The 16,118-nt window shown below is 37.9% G+C and overlaps 1 non-coding gene across 1 annotated transcript; it reads right to left on the reverse strand.

Annotated features, from left to right (window-relative positions):
* Positions 1 to 14,612: 14,612 nt before the first annotated feature.
* LOC145117969 (small nucleolar RNA R71) lies at positions 14,613 to 14,719 on the reverse strand. Its single transcript, XR_013712960.1, has one exon. It is a non-coding gene; the product is annotated as a small nucleolar RNA R71 (small nucleolar RNA).
* Between the last annotated feature and the right edge of the window lie 1,399 nt (positions 14,720 to 16,118).

Consider the following 16,118-nt stretch of genomic DNA (forward strand, 5'->3'; position numbering starts at 1 on the left):
TAGTGGTAAAAATTGAAGGGATGTAAACTATAAAGCCCCTAAAGAGTGGTGGCCGAAACCTAAAATTCTAAAATTTACTGTTGAAACAGGTCATGCGCTTTAATATATATATATATATATATATATATATATATATATATATATATATATATATATATATATATATATAGAGAGAGAGAGAGAGAGAGAGAGAGAGAGAGAGAGATTGTATTGTGTCTATGTAGCGATTGGACAAAAACGCTCAACTGTGGCACAATTAGTTCAAATTCTTTCAGAAGCGAATGTTATGGAATATTCCATTCTTGTAACAGCCACCACTTCAGATCCTGCTCCTCTGCAATTTATGGCCCCATATTCTGGCTGTGCCATGGGGGAATATTTCTACGATAATGGAATGCACACATTAATAATCTATGATGATCTTAGTAAACAGGCAGTGACATATCGACAAATGTCATTATTGTAATATATATATAATGATTGCCTTTACATTTATAGTATGGTTAGTAATATTATTTCTTATGTTGCTTGGAGGTTTTCGAAGATAATTGCAATAATAAAACAATTTTATATATTGTAATGAGATGTTCTATATGAATGATAAATATTTCTACAATATATATAGATACCAAATGAGCGAAATGGATTTAGATCACACCTATTGTAACATCCGAACTTTCAGGTATATTATTGTGTGTTTAATTTTGAGATTTATGGAGTGACTCGGCGAGTTGTGAGTCCAACTCGTCGAGTAGAGTCGAGTTGTCCGCGTGGGATTAATGAATGGACTCGACGAGTCAGAGAGCCGACTCGCCGAGTAGGTGCTGGGCAGAGAAACCCTAATTTCTCGGGGTTAGGGCCTATATAAGGGAACTTATGCCCCAATTTCTGCCTCACCAGCTGCCTAACCCTTCTGTGTGAAACCCTAAATGAGTGTAGTGAGCTAAGATAGTCTCCAAGCTAACCTTGAAGGATTTTAGTGCATCTTTGAGGAGGAAGAAGAGTATGTTCAGCAAGAACAAGAAGGAGTTGTTGGGGTTCAGGCCATTTCGTCCAGAGCTTCATGAGGAAGGTAAAAAGCTTGAATCTTTCCCCTTTATTTGGTTAGATCTCATGAGTTGAGAAGTTAGGGTTTTCATCTCATATTATTTGGGACTTCGAGAATACTAAGTTATCTATACTTTAAACCTCAGATATGGATCTTGTGAGGTCCCTAGAGCCCAAAAGTACCAACTTTATTCATCCATATGAGGATTATGGTGTTTAACACCTTATAAGAACATGTATTGGTAGATTGGAGCAAAACCACTATGCATGAGTCTAAAGGTCGAAGCTTTACGTGACAATCGAGCCTTAGGATGGAAGATCTAGTGTTTGGAGTGATAGATCTGCCTTAAGTCGTCTGAATGAGAAATCAGATCGAAGGGACTCGTCGAGTCCATGGCCTGACTCGACGAGTCGATGAGGGTTTGTCCCGATGAGCTTGATCATGCGATAACTCGGCGAGTTGGGTGTCAACTCGATGAGCTGGTGGACCTTCGTGAGACTTATGAGGAAACGAGTAGACTCAACGAGTCACATGGGTGCACTCGGCGAGTCGGGTCAAACATGGACTGTTGACTCGAGTTTGACTTCTGTTGACTTTAGGGTTGGGTCAATCATGAGTAATGGAGACCATGGAGGGATAAAATGGTCTTTTATCCACTTCAAGAGTTAGAGAGAGAAAGAATAGCCTTCGGTTATTAGAGTCGTGTAAAGAGTATTAATTAGAGGTATTCATCCTTTGTGATAGGCGGAGGCTAGTTCGAGCTTCGGGTACGAGGTTATTTGCTTGCTTGCTTGCAAGGCGAGTCTTCTCACTATACTTACCCTGAGTGGTATCTTTGTGTGATTGAGATATCTTATGTGCTTACATTGTGTATTGTGATATCCTGCATTATTTCTTTGTGATTTATGTTGTGTATTATTCAGAGCTTACAGAGTTAGGACCGAAGGGTCCATCAGAGTTGTGGGACTGGAGGGTCCCATAGAGATACATTGAACGGAGGGTCTTATGGTGTTATAGCCTCGAGTGGCTAATGTGATGTGTGTGGTATTTTGAGGAACTCACTAAGCTTCGTGCTAACCGTGTTGTGTGTTATGTGTTTCAGGTTTTTTCGGGATCACGGGAAGGCACCGACTTGATTGTACACACCAGTGAAAGAGTTATGTTTTGAGGATCCTGGATTTTAATCAAACAATTATGGAGTTCCGATTTGTAAATTAAATAAATGAGATTTTTGTGAAATGTGTTATGAGAATTATATGATTTTAAATGAAATATTTGTTTAAAAATTTACGGTGTTACACCTACCTTTCGCATTGTGGATTAGGCCATATAAACAAACAATGCATATCCAAACTACATGAAGATGGAGTTTTGGACTTGTTGATTATGTAAGAAGTGTAAATATTGTTTACTTAGAGCAATATGGCTAGAGATTTGCTTGGTCTCATGCATATAGTGATGTATGTGAACCATACAATACATCTTACAAAAGAGGGTATAAATTATTTGCAAACATTTATCGGTGATGTCAACAAATATTGTTATATCTACATACTAAACATAAACATGAAACTTACAAGACGGTTAATGCTCTTCAATTTGATCCAGGAGACTAATACATAGAATGAAGATTTGACGACTATTTGAAAATCTTTGGAATTATTTTGCAATCAAGCTCCTCCTAGAATGCCTTAGTAGAATGTCATGTTCGAAAGGAGAAACCATAACGTGTTAGACATGGAATTGCCAATGATGTATCACATCAACCTTCCATTATCATTTTGGGGCTACACATTTGAAATAGTTGTTGAGTTTTTTGCTACATGAATGAATAATGTTCTCTCATCCCACATTGGTATAAGATGCAAGTTTGGGTAGTCTCGAAGCTTATAAAAGGATACCAACGCTTTGGTTTCAATATATCACAATTAATATGCTTCAAGTGTTTCATTTTTTCTATTATTTTTCTTATTTTAGACAGTAGAAAATTGTTAGTCAAAACTTTGGAGGGTATGGGTGTTTCTATAATATAATGAATCCTTCTCTCTTGAAGCACATGGTTTTTCTCCGGTTTTGGAGTTTTCCATGTATATCTTTCTCTATCTAAGCCCATGGTTTTTCTACAACTTTTTGGTACGATGTTTGGATAGGAGATACACCTTTTAAAGATCGTATTCCCTGAGTTTTTGCTCTTGAAACAACTCGTTTTTGTATTGTGGCGGACTGGCAAGGGACATACAGTTGGATGGTGGTAGTTGAGAAGAAGAGTTCAAAGAGGCGTTTGGTAGACTTAACTCACATACCTGATGCATGTTGTTGCGGATGTAACCTTACTTCCGAGACATGATACTTGGTCTTGGAGTCTCAATAGTTGTGGGCTTTTCATTGTTAGTGAGGTTTGAGTTAGGTTGGACGATTTCTTCTTACACACAACTTATAAGGTTACGAGATGGAATAATAACATTCCTCGTAAAGTAAAATATATTTATGTGGCACCTTAGATTATATCGTCTTCCAGGTAGATAGAAATTGGTTGATAAGGGAATCAATGTCCGTTCTATTTTGTGTTATGTGTGTCTCAATGATCAAGATGATATTTTTCATTTGTTTATGAAGTATGAGGTAGCTACGAGAATACATGGTGCTATTTTCATATGGTTAGATATTGTTAACCCGATGAATAACTTTGTTTTTTTATTTGCTTCTGAAGTATTGTTGCATTGGTTTTGAATTGGAACAAGAAGGTTATGGTAGAAACAATAGTCAATGCTACTATTTGGATGTTATGGTGCTTTAGATTTGTTAGAATTTGGGGTCTGGGAATATCAATATACTTTGATAATATATAGGATTGTGATTGCAATTAGGGGCGGACGAAGGATTTCACAGTAGGGGTTGCACGGGAAAGTTAGGGGTTGCACGGTAGTAGAAAAAATAAAAATTTCGAAATTTTTCGAAATTTTTTCCACTGCGGCCGGAAAAGTTAGGGTTGTCGGTGCCACCATGGACCTCCTTGATGAATCTTAGAATCAAGTATGAATCAAATCAGAGTTAAAATCAATGAAGATTGAACACACAAAGTAAATAAGATCTGGTTTCTGCTCATTTATGCTTTCAACTTTTACAGAGAAAAATAGACAGGTTCTTTAAAGGATTCTTGTCTAACTCTAGTAAAGTTCCCTATTTATAGGAACAGTGAAAGCATACAAAAAATACTAAGGCATTGACACTTAAGCTTCGTACGAAATACACCTCAGTAAATAAACTTAACAAACATACGAAGGGAACAAAAGACTTCGACATATTACAACTAAATTGGATCCTTACAATCTCCCCCTTTGTAATAATGTCGACCTTCGTCAGTTCAAGAGTATCTGTATAACATACAACATTACCCTTCGAATCTCAGTGTACCATGAGATAATTTTCTTCAGCTCCTTCTTGTCTCCTTCATTATTTTTCTTGCAGCTATTCATACGAACAATGAAATTCGTATATTGGGATGTTGTGTATCTTTCCACTTCGGAAGCTTGAAATAAGAATCTTTTGGCCTTCCCATTTTTATCTTTCCCAGCAAAGACCAAGCCAAACGGCTTCAAACAAATTTCCCCGTCTGCATACTTCTTCAACTCAGGTTGAGTTAAAGGAAGTTCCATTGACACTTTCACTTTCAATCCCTTTGCTGTAGCTAACTCAACATCAGTGAGAGCTAAACACTCATAGTAGTTGTCAATGAAAATATTGATGTGAGCAAGCCCAAGACGAAAAACTTCAGGATCAGTTTCTCGTAGATATGAAGCATCTTTATCCTTCAACAATAATGCAACTTGTATCAGATCATACAAGTTCATCAAAGGAAAATCTGCCACTGAGAAATCACAAACTTGACCATTTGCCCTCGAAACAAAGAAGCGATGATTCTGCATCATATTTTCTAATAACACATACCTCTTAATACTTATCACCTTCTTTATCTTCACGAGTGACCAAATTTCTTCTGGAAGCTTTCCAAGTACAGCATGAAACCTGGTTTTCATGTATGTGAACTCATCATCATTGTCAAACTTCTCAGCAATTTTATACTGAGCCATGATGAACATCATCTCGTTAACAGGGAAATCCAGTTGATTCATGTCTGAGTTGACCACAACATAACTCTGCTTCAGCTTCTTCTCAAAAGCATACATACGATTATATGCAACTTTCGACTCTATCGTTTCATAGTTGTAATGCTTCGAAGGATCACCCTTGTTCATTCCAGGTGGGTCGTTTGCACAAAGTCACATTATGCTTTGCACTATTCTTAACTTTTCAACCTCAGCCTCTGCTTCAGCTTTCTTCTCCTCTTTCGATTTTTCGATCAAAATTGTTTTGCCTTTGTCTTTGATCGAAGAACCACCAACATCTTCTTTAGGCTTTGAACTAATACCACCTTCCCCAATCATAATTCCTTTAGAAATTGGCTTTATGAGAATTGGTACCGTAATAACAATTGTTGAAGTAACTGGCCCAACAGTTGAAATGAATAGTTTTGTTGTTGGAATCTTCGAAGCAAATACCGTTCCAACAAACTTTGCATCTGCATGCGAATCTTCACCACCAGCCTTCGTACCACCAACTTTCTTCTCTCCCCCTTGCACCCCTGTGGAAACAGGTGGGGCATCCGTTGGTAGAAGGCTTGAAATTCTGGAAAGAGGAGCCAATTGCTTGTGTAGAATGGCTTCGAAATGGGTGAACTTCTGAGACAAAAATTTCAGAGTAATCAACGAAGATGAAACTGACTTCACAGTTAAATCTTTCAACTCCTTCAACAGTTTGAGCACTTCTACAAAATTTTGATTCTCCGTTGTAGAAAGTTGAGTAAGTTGAGGACTCAAACTTTCGTACAACTTGACATATTTGTTAACATCATCACAAATAATGTCAACTTTCTGATTTATGGAAGCATAATCCCTTTGCACAATTGCAATCTCTTTTTGCATATCCTCACAAAGCTCCTAGAGTTGCAAATTCACATCTTCTCTGACTTTCTTTACATCGTAAACGAATAACACATGTCGTTCCTTCACCAAAATTTTGAATTCTTTCACCTCCCCTCTAAACATCGAAGTTAGAGAATTCATCCTTAACTCATCATTCTGATCATTGTGATCAACCTTCTCCAAGAGTCTAGAATCCGAGTCTCTAACCATCCCAGACACTTTACTCACCACCTTTGCTTCGAATGTTTGCAACATACTATCAACTTCCATACTGGACACAGACGAAATACCCCCATATCTGCTTGAGATTGAAGAATAGAATTCAATTTCTTATTCAGAATCTTGAATTGTTTCATCGTCATCAACATATGATCAGGAAAGTGGTCTTCTTCATCATCAAACTCCAAGTCTTCAAACATTACTCCAAAGCCTTCGTTGCCATTATCAGTGTCAACAACAGGTGAATCTTTAACAGGTGAATCGATTTTGGGTGGATCAGTGGATTGAGAGGAAAAAAGAGTGGTAAAAGGTTGATGAAGAATGTTTTCAAAGGTAGGTGAATGGGTAGTATTCGGAACAATAAAAGGAGGTAATGAAACGAAAGTATCCTTTATCGAAGATACAGGATTACCTTGAGTTGTAGCACCAGCCTCTTTGTTAGACTCTCCTTCACCCATATTGACATCTACAACCGTATCAGATACGTGTGTAAGAATGCCTGAAGTTCGAACCTCCTCAGTATTTGATTCAAATAACGAAACTTCAGGTGGTATGACAGTAGTCTTCTCAGGAGTAGAAAGGGATTGAAAAATATTTGTTTCTGGTGTTTCTAGAACTATCTCTTCTTCGGACGACTCCTCTTGGATGACCAACTTTCGTTGATTTTTCTTCTTCTTTGAAATATGTTTTTCCACGTCTTCAGCTCTACGTTTCTTAGACAAAGGCGAAACTGGAGCTGGAACCTCACGAAAAATTACTCCTTGATGAGGAAGTTGTGGTTTACGAACATTTGAAGGAAAAGATTTGAACGAACCATCTGAAGATTTTCGTGAACCCTGAGTCCTCTTCTTTAATCTTCGAAAAACACCAGATTTGGAAGGAATTTTCCCCTTAACTAGAGTATCATCAACAAGTTCCACTGGCTTGATGACAATAGTCAAAACATTTACTTCTGGCTTTTCAGGCTTCTTTGGAGACTTCGTAGATTCATGCACATGCCTCTCAGGAGACTTCTTAGATTCGTTCACTATCTTCTCAGGTGTAGCCTTTGCATCCTTCTTAGAACGTTTAGGTTTATTCGAAGGATCAGCCTCTTCTTTCGACAATAACCTTCCAGTCTCAACATCAGGATTGATTGTTTTCAAGTACTCAATCAACACTGAATTTGTTGGCTCAACCCTCTTTAACATTGCACCAGGAATCCTGGAAATGTGTGTGAACACTTCTATATCATCCGAAACTTCCTTTGGGAAGTGATACTTCATAAATTCAGCTTTTTCTTCATCATTCGGCACCGCAATCCCTTCTTTTTCATAAAAATGAGCAAGGATCAAACTCCAGTACCTTGCACACGAAATGCCTTGAACCACATTCGTGTTTTTGACACTCTTCTGGAATTCCTTCCACAATTGTGTAGAGTAGTCGACAGAAAGATCATAGTATAATCCAGCCACCATCGCATAAACCTCCATGCGACCCTTGTCTAAACCAACACTTCGACCAGTCAAGCATCGAAGAAAAATTCCAAACAAGAAATTCCAAACAGTTGGAAAAGTTGACTTCTTGAAATCACTGATCTTCGTGAGTGGGGGTTGATTACCCATCTCATTAAACATATGAACAACTTGGGCATAAGTAAGATCAGTAACAAGTTGAGAATTGGGAATATCAAGAATCTGACAAAAGATCTTCTTAGACAAACGTATCTTCTTGTCAATCACCAGTTGAAAAGTGATGATATCCATGGCTTTACTATACGTCACAATAGATCCTGCCTGTGAAAGCCAAGAGAGAGGAACTGCAAATAAGTTGAACGTCGCCTTCGAAAGAACATAACTCTTCAATGCGATGATTAACATCTTCAACTCTTCAGGATATAGAGACACATCCCCTTCCACTTGATAATTGGTGCTTTGAATCTTCATTAGCGGTTGAGAAGTGATGTCTTCAGTTGTTCGGGAAGCAGAATCAGCACCAGCCATGATTAGGGTTTTGAAGCTTTGAAGAACAGAGAGAATTTGGGAATTTTCTTTTGTGAGCGTAAAGAGATAAAGAACCCATAAATACCCTTTTTATATGTAACCTTGAAATTTGAATTGAACGCGGGATGATCATTAATTGAGATCTGACGTGGCACCTAGAAACTCGCACAGTCTGCCGATAAAGTTTCCATGCGTCAAAAAGTAACTGTCAACTCGCCTTGAAACCTGTACTGAATACAAAACGTCTCATCAGACAGTCTGTTCGTGTCACCTCAAAGAATAGTGACCGTCAACAACCTTAGGATGGAGGGTAAGCTCTTTCGTCTTTGGGTTTAGAGACGAAGTCATGTGCTAGACTGTCAAAATCATCAGCCTGAGTTGGTATTACTCAGAACCTCAAGGATTTCGTGTGTGCAGTGTTTTCAAAGAAAAGATTAGAAGCAAATTAACGAAAATTTGGATCTGTGATGTCAAAAATTTCGACACAAAGGCAGAGAAACCCCGGGCAAAGGTTACTTCGTTAATTATCAAGAGAGATAATCAACTGCTTGTGTATGTTCCCGTGAATTACAATCGAGTACTTATTGAGAAGTATCGAAGGGCTTCTTTTGAAAGGCTTATTGGGTGGTTTTCAATTTCGTTACATATCAACCTAAACATAAGGTGAGTAATTGTAACTGAAATCACTTGTTTGACCAGTGTAGTCAGTGACAAGTATGCTTTGAATTATTTTGAAAGTGACTTCGAAAGCAGATGAAACTCACACGGAAATCATATTCATATAAAAAAAATTTGTACTGGATCCTGTTGGGTAACAAACATCATGGGCTTCGATAGTTTGATCAAGATCACTCATGAGAAATGAATATGATTTGGATTTTCGTTAAAAATGATACAGAAACAAATGTTTCGTTAAAACTGGAACTTAGTTCCCCATCAATTCCTTACGAAGACAGATGTTTGGGTTTCACTTCCATCACGGCCTCATGATGTCAGATCATTAACACAGAAGTTTGATATGCCTAAGTCATGATTGGTTTGATCAATGACCTCTCGGACATATGTCATTGTGTGTGAAATGTGTTAGAACTTTGTGATGAAAAAGATTGGTTTTGAGAAACGAATTATACCTATGTTATTTTCGGACAAAACATATAACTCTTAACTCATTAGAGAAGAGTAAGGTAGCTCAATTGACTAATGTGAATATAAGCCTGACTTGGGAAGAAATTTTCGTATGAAAAATTTCATTAAGGCTTTCGTAAACACACATTAAGTCTACAGAGGCTTGGGTCGACATGCTGCAGCATGCTTCTAGGGACAGTCTAACTAGTACATGCTTGTTGAGATTGTACCTTCCCTTAGAAACACAAGCATGACCGTTGAAAAATTTTCGTGTGATCTGTACAAAGGAAAAACAAAGAAAATAACAAAAATCTTTTTGATATTTTTGATTTTTCTAACAGAAAGAAAATATTTTTGTGTTTTTGTGGATTTTTCGAAAAAGAAAACAATTAACAAAAGAAAATCTTTTTGGAATTTTTGATTTTCCGAAAATAAAACAACAAAACAAAAATAAAATCTTTTTGGAGTTTTTGATTTTTCTAAAATAAAGCTAAGATGCAAACATACGAAAAACATTTTTACATACATACAAAAATTTGTAAACAAACAACAATTTTCCATCCTTACGAAAATTTGGCAAACTAACGAAAATTTGACAACCCTACGAAAATTTTGTACCACACAATCAACATGCAAATTGTCGAATTTGAAGCGTGTCGAAGCGTTGACTATGAACAGTAACTGCTGAATAACGTCTTATTGCCTCTGAATCGACACATTTGTATAGCACTCCTTTGCTATACATTCAAAATCTTTCCTGGAACTGAACTCGCTTCGATCATTCCCAAACCTGTCAAAATTCGAACAAATGATTTTTCATCCAAAGCTTTTGTAAAAATATCAGCAAGCTGATCAGTTGTTTTTACAAAATGGACTTCAATGTTTCCATCTTCCACATGATCTTTGATAAAGTGATAACGAAGAGCTATATGCTTTGTTTTCGAATGTTGTACTGGATTATGACAAATGCGTATAGCACTTTGAGAATCACAGTACAATGGAATCTTTTTCATATTCACAGCATAATCTCTCAACTGACTTTGAATCCAAATAATTTGTGATGTACAAGTAGCAGCTGCAATATATTCGGCTTCAGTAGTAGAAATCGAAACACACGTTTGCTTCTTCGACTGCCAACTAACCAACTTTCCATCCAAAAATTGACAACCACCACTTGTACTTTTTCGATCCAAAGTACACCCTCCTAGATCTGCATCTGAAAATGCCTGAATGAAAAATCCTGTTTTCGAAGGATACCACAATCCTAACGAAATTGTTCCCTTGAGATAACGAAAGATATTCTTCACAGCTGTTAAATGTGGTTCTCGAGGATTTGCTTGATACCTTGCACAATTACATACAGAAAACATGATATCAGGTCTACTTGCAGTAAGATAAAGCAATGAACCTATCATGCTCCTGTATAGAGTAAGATCAACCGCAGGCGTTTCTAACGAAGGTGTTAGCCTTGTGCCAACTGCCATTGGTACTCTTAACTTCGTGCTATTTGTCAATCCAAACTTTTCGAGCAAATTCCTTGTATATTTTTCCTGATTGATGAAAATGCCTTCTCTGTTTTGACATATGTTTAAGACAAGAAAATTATTGATTTTACCCATCATGCTCATTTCGAATTGGCTTTTCATCAAATTTTCAAATTCATTAGATAAAGCAGGGTCAGTAGAGCCAAAAATAATATCATCGACATAAATTTGAACAATCATCAGATGATTCCCAACTTTCTTTCGAAATAATGTGGGGTCAACTGATCCTTGTTTAAATTTCGACTGTTTTAAGAAACTGGTAAGAGTTGCATACCATGCTCTTGGTGCTTGTTTTAACCCATATACAGCTTTATCTAAAATATATACATGATCAGGATGCATTTCATTTACGAAACCTGGAGGTTGTTCTACGTAAACAGTTTCTTCGAGTTCTCCATTGAGAAAGGCACATTTCACATCCATTTGATAGACATCAAAATCCTTATGAGCTGCATAAGCTAAGAATATTCGAACAGCCTCGAGTTTTGCAACTGGGGCAAAGGTTTCTTCATAATCAATACCTTCTTGTTGCGAATCTCCTTTTACAACCAATCGTGCTTTATTTCGTACAATATTTCTATCTTTGTCGGTTTTGTAACATCCCAAGTTCGGAAGCAAGAAGTTGGAGGGTGCAAAGTGTAAATTTAGGAAAAGGACTCGACGAGTAGGTCCGTCTACTCGCCGAGTCGGAGCGGGATTCTATCAGGGTTTAAGTGGCCAACTCGCCGAGTCGGAGACTTGGACTCGACGAGTTGGTGTTGTAGGAAGAAAACCCTAATCCCGAGGGTTGCACCCTATTTAAAGGACTTTATGTCCTTCTCCCAACCTCCTAATCCCCCTGAGAGTTCCAGAAACCCTAATTTTCGTGTGAGGCTTCATTATTGAGGAGATTGGAGGTTGGAAGAGGAAATTGGTGAAAAGAGCTTGAGGAATCAAAGGCTAACATCAAGGGGCTTGTGTGGATCTGGGATCTACATCTGTTTGGGCATATTTCAGAGGTAAAAAGCCATAATCTTATGATGATTTCCTTTTTGGTTCATCCTTGGTGGTTGATGTGGAATTCCATAGCTTGTTTGTGAGCTATTTCGAGTTAGAAGCTTAGATCTGAGGTTGCTACTTCAGATCTAGACTTGTGTTGGTCCAAAAAGTCATAAAGCATCAGTCTTTGAGTTGTTGTTGAAGCCCCTTTGTCTTAAACCCTAGCCCTAGAGTGTTTTGGACTTATATCTCCTTGGTTTCACGTAAAGTTTGCAGCTTTATGTGAGGGTTAGGCTGTAGAAGAGTGGATCTATGGATTGGAGCCTCTGCATGGCTCGAAAAGCCTCTGTATGGATTGAGAACTGAAGGGACTCGGCGAGTCACATGGGTGTACTCGACGAGTCGTATGAACATGTGCATGGACTCGACAAGTGATATTGCCAAATTTATACATAGTTTTAGGCAATACTGATCTACATTTTATTTAATATTTTGGTTATTTGCATAGAATTATGGTACTTATGAGGATAAAATGTTATTTGCAGCCAAAATAAAGCATTTTAGAAGAAAGGGACCAGAAGTAACAATACTTGGAACTTTGGGGGGCTTGAAGAAAAAAAAGAATGAAAAAACACCCAAAAGACGTATTCACAACGTGAACAATTGATGGTTCACGACGTGAGTAGAGAGTTTTAGAAGATAAGCATCCGGGTGAAGGAATCCTTGCCGAACACGATTATCTCGAAGTTCACGACGTGAATCTTAAATTCTCACGACGTGAACGGTAAATTTGAAGATATTATAAATACCTTTGCCCATTACGATTTGGGAGACTTTTGGCTGAAGGAAGAGGTTCCAAGAGGAGATTTATAGCAGAAGCAAGGTCCTGGAAAAGGGTTTTCAACACCAAAAAGAGTAAAAGTTCATAATTCGTTTACTTGTTTGATACTTATAGACTTGTTTTCTTATTTGAGCTGTGTTTATATGTTAGTTGCTACTATGAGCAGCTGAATCTAGCTACTCTTATCTAGCTAGATGAAGCTTCAAACTTATGAATAGCATAATTGTTTATGGATTTATCTAGTTGGTGAATTGCTTGTGTTTGATTTATTGTTACCTAGCATGCTTATGTTGTTGCTTTAATTGCTTAAATTCATGTTATGTGTAGCTTAATGACCATTAACTGCATGAACTTGATAACCTAGTATTTTAGTGAACATTGAATTGCTAGAGCGAGGATCGACCAAAATCTTAGTTAGTAATTGAAGTAATTAACTTTGTTGTGCTAGAGAACATAGATTATGATCATAATTGTGTTTGCATGATAAATCCTACATAGCATATTCATAACATAATTGATTATGTGTTTAATTGTGTGTGACTATACATAGTTTTACATGAATTAATTAACTATTGGTAAATTTAGACCTAAATTACTAATATAATAACAACCAACTTAATAATCCATAATTATTAGCTAGCCATAAGGACGAAGTGGATTCGAACTAGATAAGAGTGTCTTTTAATTATTGATTGAATTTGAGTTAAGTTAGTCTGATCTTGCAAAATCAGATAAAAACCCCCTTTTTAGCTTGTTAATAATTAGATTAATTTAGTAGTAAATAGATTAATTAATAACACTGTTCCCTGTGATCGACACCCAACTTACCTAAGCTATACTGTAATCTGACTAGATACACTGCCTACAAGTGCATAGTTAGTCTAAGTTTGTTAGGTTATAAATATTAAAAGTAGTGGGTACTTCCGTGCACATCAAGTTTTTGGCGCCGTTGTCGGGGAACGGCTTAGTTTATTATTTATTTATTTGCTCTAAGTTAACCGATCCTTTTTGTGGGATAAAACCCGCGAAAAGTTAATTTTCCAGCAAGGTTTGATTTTTTTCCTCTGTTACAGGACTCACGGCGTGAGCATATAGTCTCACGACGTGAGAACTGTGATTTTTAGTTTTCTTTAGTTTTTAGTTTATTTTTCTATTTTAGTTCAGTTTTACGTTTTTATTTTGTTTAGTTTGCAGGAGTTCATGACCAGAGGCTCTAACAGACCTTTGGTGCCACCACTTGAAGATCCGGAGTCAGCCCTTCACAAAAATAAGAACAAGAACGCGAAGGAAGATCAAACGCCAAAGAAGACACCCTTGCAAGAACTAAAATCAGCCTTTTCAAGGAAGTCGGGGAAGAAGACTAAGATAGTGGAATCGAGTTCAGCCTCAAAGGATAAGGGCAAAGTTAAAGAACTTGGTCCAATTCCTATTCCACACGAATCAGAATACGAATCCGACACAGAATTTGGACTTTATACGAGTGAACCCAAGGACGAGCCGGAGAACGAGATGGCAAATATAGATGAGATGGCCATGGGGGACTACAAGAAGCGCATTCGAGATGATGTGGGGTCGGGTTTAGTACATCCTACGATTCCTGCCAATGCCACATTCGAGTTGAAGGGACATATCCTTACTGCACTTAAGGATATCCTATTCTACGGGAAGGATCACGAGGATGATTTCAAACATTTAGACGAGGTGAACGATATTACGGATTATTTTAATACTCCCAATATCCCAAGGGAGACAGCATTGCTAAGGATGCTACCAGTTACTTTCAAGGGAGCAGCAAAAGACTGGTTGAAGGCACTCCCACCTAGTACAATCACCACATAGGCCCAATTGCATGAGAGATTTCTAGATGAGTTTTGCCCACCCTCCAAAATCTCTAAACTCAAGAAGGCAATTGCCAACTTTGAGAAAAATCCGGGGGAGTCATTATACGAGGCCTGGGAACGCTACAAGGGGTTGTTAAGGAATTGTCCTCAACATGACCTCAATATTCAGCAAGAGATGTCAATATTTTATGATGCGGTGAATGTCATGACCAGACAACTCCTTGATTCGCAAGGACCACTAACGAAGAAGAACCCAAATCAGGCCAAGGAGCTGATTGAAGAGTTTTCAAGGCACTCTCGTGAGTATCACAACCCAGGGCGTGATGGAATAAAAGGCAGTGGAGGTACACAAACTGAAGAGATGGCGGCTGTGATGGCAATGCTTAGCACTATGGATAGGAGATTGACTCAATTGGACCAATCAATTCATGCAATTCGAGTTGGTTGCGAGAGATGTAGTGGCCCACACTTGACAAAGGATTGCAATATGGATGAATATGGAAACAAGAAAGCTCAAGTATGTTACTCGAGTGGGGACAAGTATGAAGAAGATTGGAGAAAACCAAAGAAAGAGTGGCTGCCTTACGAAGAATACAAGAAGCAAAAAGAAGAAAAATTTAGGCAAACTGGCCGGGGCTTCTACCAAAGAGAGCAACCACTAGCTGAGAAGAAATCAGAATTAGAGACCATGTTGATGAAATTCATGGAAGCTTCAGAAAGAAGACATGATGCTACTGACGCTGCAATGGAAGAACAAAGAAATATAATGAAGAATCATCATGCCATGATGATAGATCAGCAAGCATTAATAAAGAATCAGCAAGCCTCCATCAATAACCTTGAAGTACAACTTGGTCAACTTAACACTTTGGTTAATGAGAAGATGTTCCCGAAAAATCCTGAAAACAAAATCCAATCTCACGTAATGGCCATAGATATTGAAGAAGAGGCGATTTCTGAGTTCCTAGAAGCCTTAGAAGTGGAGCCACAGCAGCCCGATCCAAAGCCTAAGAAGCCGAAGCTCGAAAGTGAAGAATCTGCTGGAATACCCAGTTCACGTCGTGAGCCCTCTAAGCTCACGTCGTGGGCCCGGTCTGAACAGAAAAAATCAGTTCCCGTTCCAGCTTATAAACCACCTTTGCCATTCCCGTCTAGAGCTAATCTCAGTCCACTGGAGAGAGAACATCTGGAGTTTATCAAGCAATTAAAGGGTATTCCTATCAATACTCCTTTCATTGATTCACTTGCAAAAGTTCCAGAATATGCTAAGTTCTTACAAGACTTGTTAGACACTCGTTAGCAATTAAAGGAGAATTCTAAGGTGATTCTAAGTGAGCAAAGCTCAAAAGCTGTGTTGGGAGAAGTACCTAAGAAGATGGGGGATCCTGGACGACTCACTCTCCCATGTGAGTTTGGGAATAATAAGAAGATTTATGCTTTAGCTGATTCTGGGGCTAGCATAAATTTGATGCCTTATTCGTTTTATCAAAAATTAAATATTCAGAAGTTGAAGGCTACAAAGATGACTATTCACATGGCGAACCGTTCAGTTTCGCAA

This window comes from Lactuca virosa, chromosome 5, assembly GCF_052849685.1.
Source record: "Lactuca virosa cultivar CGN04683 chromosome 5, Lactuca_virosa_CGN04683_v6, whole genome shotgun sequence".
Taxonomy (NCBI): Eukaryota; Viridiplantae; Streptophyta; class Magnoliopsida; order Asterales; family Asteraceae; genus Lactuca; species Lactuca virosa.